Source organism: Podarcis bocagei (genome assembly GCF_964188305.1).
Source record: "Podarcis bocagei genome assembly, chromosome: 7".
Taxonomy (NCBI): domain Eukaryota; kingdom Metazoa; phylum Chordata; class Lepidosauria; order Squamata; family Lacertidae; genus Podarcis; species Podarcis bocagei.
In genome coordinates this window covers 87,928,097-87,934,194 of record NC_138132.1, presented here as the reverse complement: position 1 = coordinate 87,934,194, position 6,098 = coordinate 87,928,097, and positions in this window count along the sequence as shown.

Genomic DNA, 6,098 nt, shown 5'->3' with positions numbered 1-6,098 from the left:
TATTTTTACATATTCCCCAAAGTGTACTCAGTCCTGCTTATTGCTTCTCGTTAGGCAAAAAGTGTATTAAGAAAAGAGCAAAGCCTGCTTTCAGTGTGGGGCAGAGGTGGCAGATGGGTCTCTGTGACTCAAGGTGGTGCATGGGGCAAACTCTTGCCCAGTTGAGTGGGTCAGCATTGCATGTCGCTCGCTTTGCCGGCTCAGGGTGGCTGCAACTTAGGCAAGCTCCCTCTTCCAAATCAAGGCTGGCTTTGAACCTCTTGGGACTGGCTCAGGAGAGATGAGGAGCAGCAGAAGGCGGGACTTGCTGTTGTCCAGTCCCAGAATAAACTGAATGGGATTTTGATCTACTGGTGACATCTCCTGCTAGCACCATTCAATGGGCCAGATCCTCAGAACCATTTGAAGCATGGAGAAACCTCAATCAGACTCTTGGCCTCCCAGAGTCAGGCCAAGGGCTTCTAGAAAGGGTGGTAGAAGGAGGCTATGGAATCCATAGGGCAAGCAGAACATCCAAGTGTGCAAACAGAAGGAGAGCAGCAAAACAGGCTAAACTTGGGGCGAGAACAGGAGCCAGGGCAGGGAGGAGCCTGGTAATTATGGCTCAGGCTTAGGAATGTGGTGCAGAGGGTTATATAAAACAGAAAGTGGTGCACCATGGATACCTGGGTTCAAGAGGGTCATGTGATTCCTGCATTGCAGGGGGTTGGCCCTTTGGGTCCCTTCCAACTCTACAGTTCTATGATTCTATGGGCGTAGGTGGAAATCCATGCACTGCCTTCCTTTAGTGGAAGGAGCAGGGCACCCAAACGTGGTCTCCTCTTTTAATTTGCAGTATTTATGAAAGCCTCCGGTGCAATTGAGACCCTTTACACCTAACGCTTGTAAAGGCAGAGTGTAGTCAATGCTGTTTTTCTAGAAAAAGAGGTGCTGGAACTCACCATGAACGCCTCCCTTGTTCTCTTATAATGGCATGCAGAACGTCCCACATCCAACCCCTAGCATCCCTTGGTAGGGCTGGAAAAGACTCCAGGCTGAAACTCAACTGACTCTCCCTGCCTTCTCTCCAGTTTTCCTTCATCACGTTGTGTTCTGGCCCTGCTTGTGGGTTTCCTAGAAGGCATCTGGTTGGCCACTGGATGCCAAACTTGATGGGCCATTGGCCTGATCCACCAGGATTCTTCTTCTGTCCTTATGCCTTTCCTCTCTAGACCTCGCCCTCACTCTCCACAGCCACCTTTCCCCAAGGCGATGGAGAAAAACATCTCAAGCCATGGAGAATAGCCATGCACAGCAACAGCAGGGTGGGGAAAAGGACAGTTCAACTCCCCTCGGCTCTGCATTTCTTGTGGTGTAAAATGTAGCACACACACACACACACACACACACACACACACACACCATCCTTTCTGGATTCAGGAATATAAGGCCCAGGGATATGAAGGACACAAGTGTGATGGCCTTCAGCCCTATGGTGTGAGTTATGTTGCAATCCTAACCCCCTTACTTTGAAGTAAGCCCTATTGAATTAAATGGGGCTTACCTCTGAGTGGTTACAGTGAGGATTGCAGCCTTTCTTCTTTTTGGATGGAGAGCAGGGTGCCTCTGGGCCTACACAGAGAATCTGTGTCTCACCATTCTGGAACATGAGTAGTTCTCTTGTCTTCAGCCAAGATAGTCTTTGGCAGGTAGGTGTGGAGGCTGCTCAAAATTAGCAAATACCAACAGCATTTTGAATTCGCAAGGAGAATGGCCTTCAAAATCTCTGCTGGGAAGAACTTGAGGGAAAATATTGGGGGGATAAAGGTGAAGTGAAGCTTCCATCAGGACGCTTGGACCTTTCCTAGGGAAGGCATGATATTAAGCAGGTAGGGGAGACTCTATATGGACAGGACACTTCTCACGACAGACACTTCTGCTTAACCACATACGAAATGCACTTGGGAATGTGCGCTGTGACAAATAGTGGCACCTCTACACCTTTTAATTTGACTTGGGAAATTTAATTCATTGTAATAAAGTTATTTATTCCCTATTTCTTCATGCTTTCTTCATTAACTGTCTGGAAGCTGGTGTTGATTTTGCCTTGAACTGTCATGTCAAGTAATGTTGTGTTCACATGGGGGGGAAAACACCTCTTCCCCCCTCCCCCCTGCCTTCTTTTGGGGGTCAGCATTAGGCAAAGGGTGTTGTCCTTTCTATTTAGAAGGCCTAGCCATTATATATTATTTTGCTGTGATTCCTGTATTGCAGGGTGTTGTGGAAATTGGGGTTTGCTTTTACAGCCTAACCCCCTTTCGAGGGATGTGGGATCTCCCAAGGTCCACTCTTGGTCAGAGAAACAAAACAGAGATGACAATCAGGTAAAAGAAAGCAAGGCAGACTCTTTAAACCTGGTCTTTGTTGATCTCTTGCAGCAGTGTCTCTCCCTTCTCCAACAAAAGGAAGAAGAAGAGCCCTGAACAAAATGGGGAACAACTTTTAAAAGTTCATAAAGTGTCCAGCAAAAACTGGAACATGCATAAGTTACCGTACATGTTTTTCCAACTTGTCCATCATGATACGTTGTAAATAGCCCATCCAGGTCTGCCATTCATCTTCCTGACATATTGTATCCACTTCTTTAGATATTGTATTTATCTGGGTTCGTTTTTCTCACACTCCTAAAGGTAAAGGGACCCCTGACCATTAGGTCCAGTCGTGGCCGACTCTGGGGTTGTGGCACTCATCTCGCTTTATTGCCCGAGGGAGCCGGCGTTCAGCTTCCGGGTCATGTGGCCAGCATGACTAAGTCGCTTCTGGCGAACCAGAGCAGCGCACGGAAACGCCGTTTAGCTTCCCGCCGGAGCAGTACCTATTTATCTACTTGCACTTTGACGTGCTTTCGAAGTGCTAGGTTGGCAGGAGCAGGGACCGAACAACGGGAGCTCACCCCGTCACAGGGATTCAAACCGCTGACCTTCTGATCGGCAAGTCCTAGGCTCTGTGGTTTAACCCACAGCGCCCCCCGCGTTGTGGGTTATACAGTTCTACTGATGCACAAAAGACCTCAGTTTGACAGGTCTCACTCACCATTAACAAAATGGACAAGTATCCAACCTACCAATTAATGACCAATCTGCAGCCCATTTAGGAGTTCCTGACTGCAGAGGTGACTGCCAGGGTCAGATGTGAACCAAACATGGCGCCCCTCTTCCCCTTCTATACTCATTGTGATGTTTTGGCTGATTGGCCAGCTAAATCAGGTAGAGATAGCCGATTGGTCTCAAACCCTCAATGATTTAAAGACTTCCCCTGCATGCAAAGACAGGCTCCAGCAGATTGAGTGGACAAGACCAATAGTGGGTCCAACAGTCAAGCAGGCGGTTTCTGCACATGCTGTACAGTGGTACCTCAGGTTAAGTACTTAATTCGTTCTGGAGGTCCATTCTTAACCTGAAACTCTTCTTAGCTAATGGGGCCTCCAGCTGCCGCTGTGCTGCCGGAGCCCGATTTCTGTTCTTATCCTGAAGCAAAGTTCTTAGCCTGAAGCGCTATTTCTGGGTTAGCAGAGTCTGTAACCTGAAGCGTATGTAACCTGAAGCGTATGTAACCTGAGGTACCACTGTACAGGGAAGTGAGGGGCAGATGGGACTTTTCAACCTGGGAAGGTTGCCCATCTAAGAAAAGGAGAAGTCTGATCCTAAACACCTGCTGCCTTGTGGGATATCTCCAGGAGAAGAAAAGGCAGTAGTATCATTCATAAAATACATTATTCATTCATAAAATATCTTATTTACAAATATGAGAGTTATAAATTGATTCTTTCCAGGCGGCAAAACACTCCAGCAGGGGGAACTGTTGTGCATGTGAAAACACCGATGGTAAAATTCTGGTTTAAAGGGGAAATGTGGTCCTTTTAAACGAGGAATAATGCCTTGGAGATTGTGTAGGGTGGAGCCCTATTTTCTGTAACATGACCCACGAGATCCCTTCCAACTCTACAACTCTCTGACTTATTGACATTCTGATCCTATCTGTTGCCAAATAAGAGAGATGGAACTACGGAAACATAAACCCTCCTTTCTTAATATTGGCCTATTGAACTCTCAGAGTTCGAGATCTCCTATTATTAAGAGAAAAATAACTACCAAACTCTTAGAAGACATCTGAAGGCAGCCCTGTTTAGGGAAGCTTTTAATGTTTAATAGCTTATTGTATTTTAGTGTTTTGTTGGAAGCCGCCCAGAGTGGCTGGGGAAACCCAGCCAGATGGGCGGGGTATAAATTATTGTTGTTGTTGTTGTTGTTGTTGTTGTTGTTGTTGTTGTTGTTGTTGTTGTTAACGGAAAAGTTCGAGGGTTCTCTTGGGCAAATGAAGACACCGACCAGAGCAAGTTAGAGCAAAACAGCAGCCAGTAGGCTCGGTCTTTATTTAATAAAAGACTGTCGCGACAGGACTCCCACCGCCCACAAGGTGAAGCAAAATGGAAGCCCCGAACAAAGGGAGACCCTAACTTTTATTAGTTGCTAATCCCCTAAGCTACACCCTCAGAATTACATCATATTTACATCATGATTATATTAAAAATAGGAGGAGTTGGGGAGGGGCTGCACAGGTAATCCGAGTGTCTTGACACCTGGCCGGAGCCTCCTTCCCCCTCCCTGCATGAGTCATGTTTGAAACAAAGGAGAAGGACGAAGTTTCTTGCCCCCTGAGGGGAATCCGGTCACAGTTCCTTTGCGAAAGTCCGCGCGGAATACACTAAAGTATGCAGTCCATTGTATCCTTGATAGCCTTCTGTCTGAACCCATCACGATGGCTATCAAGGTTGTCACGTCTACCTGGAGGGAGCGCAGGGTACGTGACTGCTCGGTCAAGGGATTATTGCCGCTTGATATCAGGCCACCCCCCTTTGATAGTCTTTGTAATATCCAGCAGAATAAAAGTGGTCCGGTGAAAATCCGAAGTACGGCTGATTTTTAGTGAATTTATAAAGAATACTGTCCTTGAAGTTCAAAGCACTTTCGTCTTCAGGAAGCGGCTTGCTACATTTTGATTAAATCAGTCACGGTCAATTGAACTCGGAAACTTTGTATTGAGAGCTGTCAAAGGTAAGGGAAAGAGAGCGGCAGTAGCCTGCAGTACCTGCGTGGCCGCCGCAAGGGGCGCTGTTCGATAACACTGATTGGCTGAGGCGGCCGCCGATTGACAGCAGAGTTCGGTCGGCCGGTCTACTCGCAATAAAGATAGGGCGATACGGAGTACTATAGCGGGAAGCTGTCAGGTTAGCGCTTCCTTATTTACGGAAGGCTTTTAAGGGATGGCCCTCTAAAGGGACACCTCTGGGCTTAGGAGGGGAGATGCGTGTATGTGTGAGTGTGGTGCTTGTGCAAACACGTGTTAGTGTGTGGGGGGGGCGATTTCCGGCGACATTATTATTATTATTATTATTATTATTATTACTACTACTACTACTACTACTACTACTACTACTACTACTACTACCTGAGTGATGACAGCCTTGACCTAGAACGCGGATTCCCAAATTTCCCTCCCTCAACAACATAGGAACCAACCTCCCAATATTTTATTCAAGTTGGCAGTCCCTCCTGAACACGGATCCCCCTGAAAATTGCTGGTGGTTCTGGCGGATCAATTAATGATTTTTCTGTCTTTTGTAGCAATTGTAATGTACTTTGCTAGATGCTGCATTTTTTGGTATGCGTTCTTCTATATAAATTCTTAGAACTCCATAGAAGTAGTGCAAACTCTAATACTGTACAAGAAAATAAAAGAAGCAGGGATGTTTTGGACTACCACTCCCATCAGCCTCTTCCGCGGTTAGGAAACACCCGGACCGGAAGGATCGCCTCCTGGGGCTGACGGGAGTGGTAGTTCCCAAAACGCCTAGAGAGGGCACCAAGCTGGCGGAAGAGGCCGGAAGCGACTCTCCCTCCTGTTACTTAGATCTCCTCAAGCCAGTCAGAGAGGGCGGAAGGGGAGCAGCCGCCAGCCCCACTAAGGGGCAGCAACCGCCGTCTTCTGTCTGCCTCCTAATTCGCCCGCCCGCAAGGGGCGGGGCCCAGGGCAGCCTATCGGGAGGCAGGCAGAGCTGT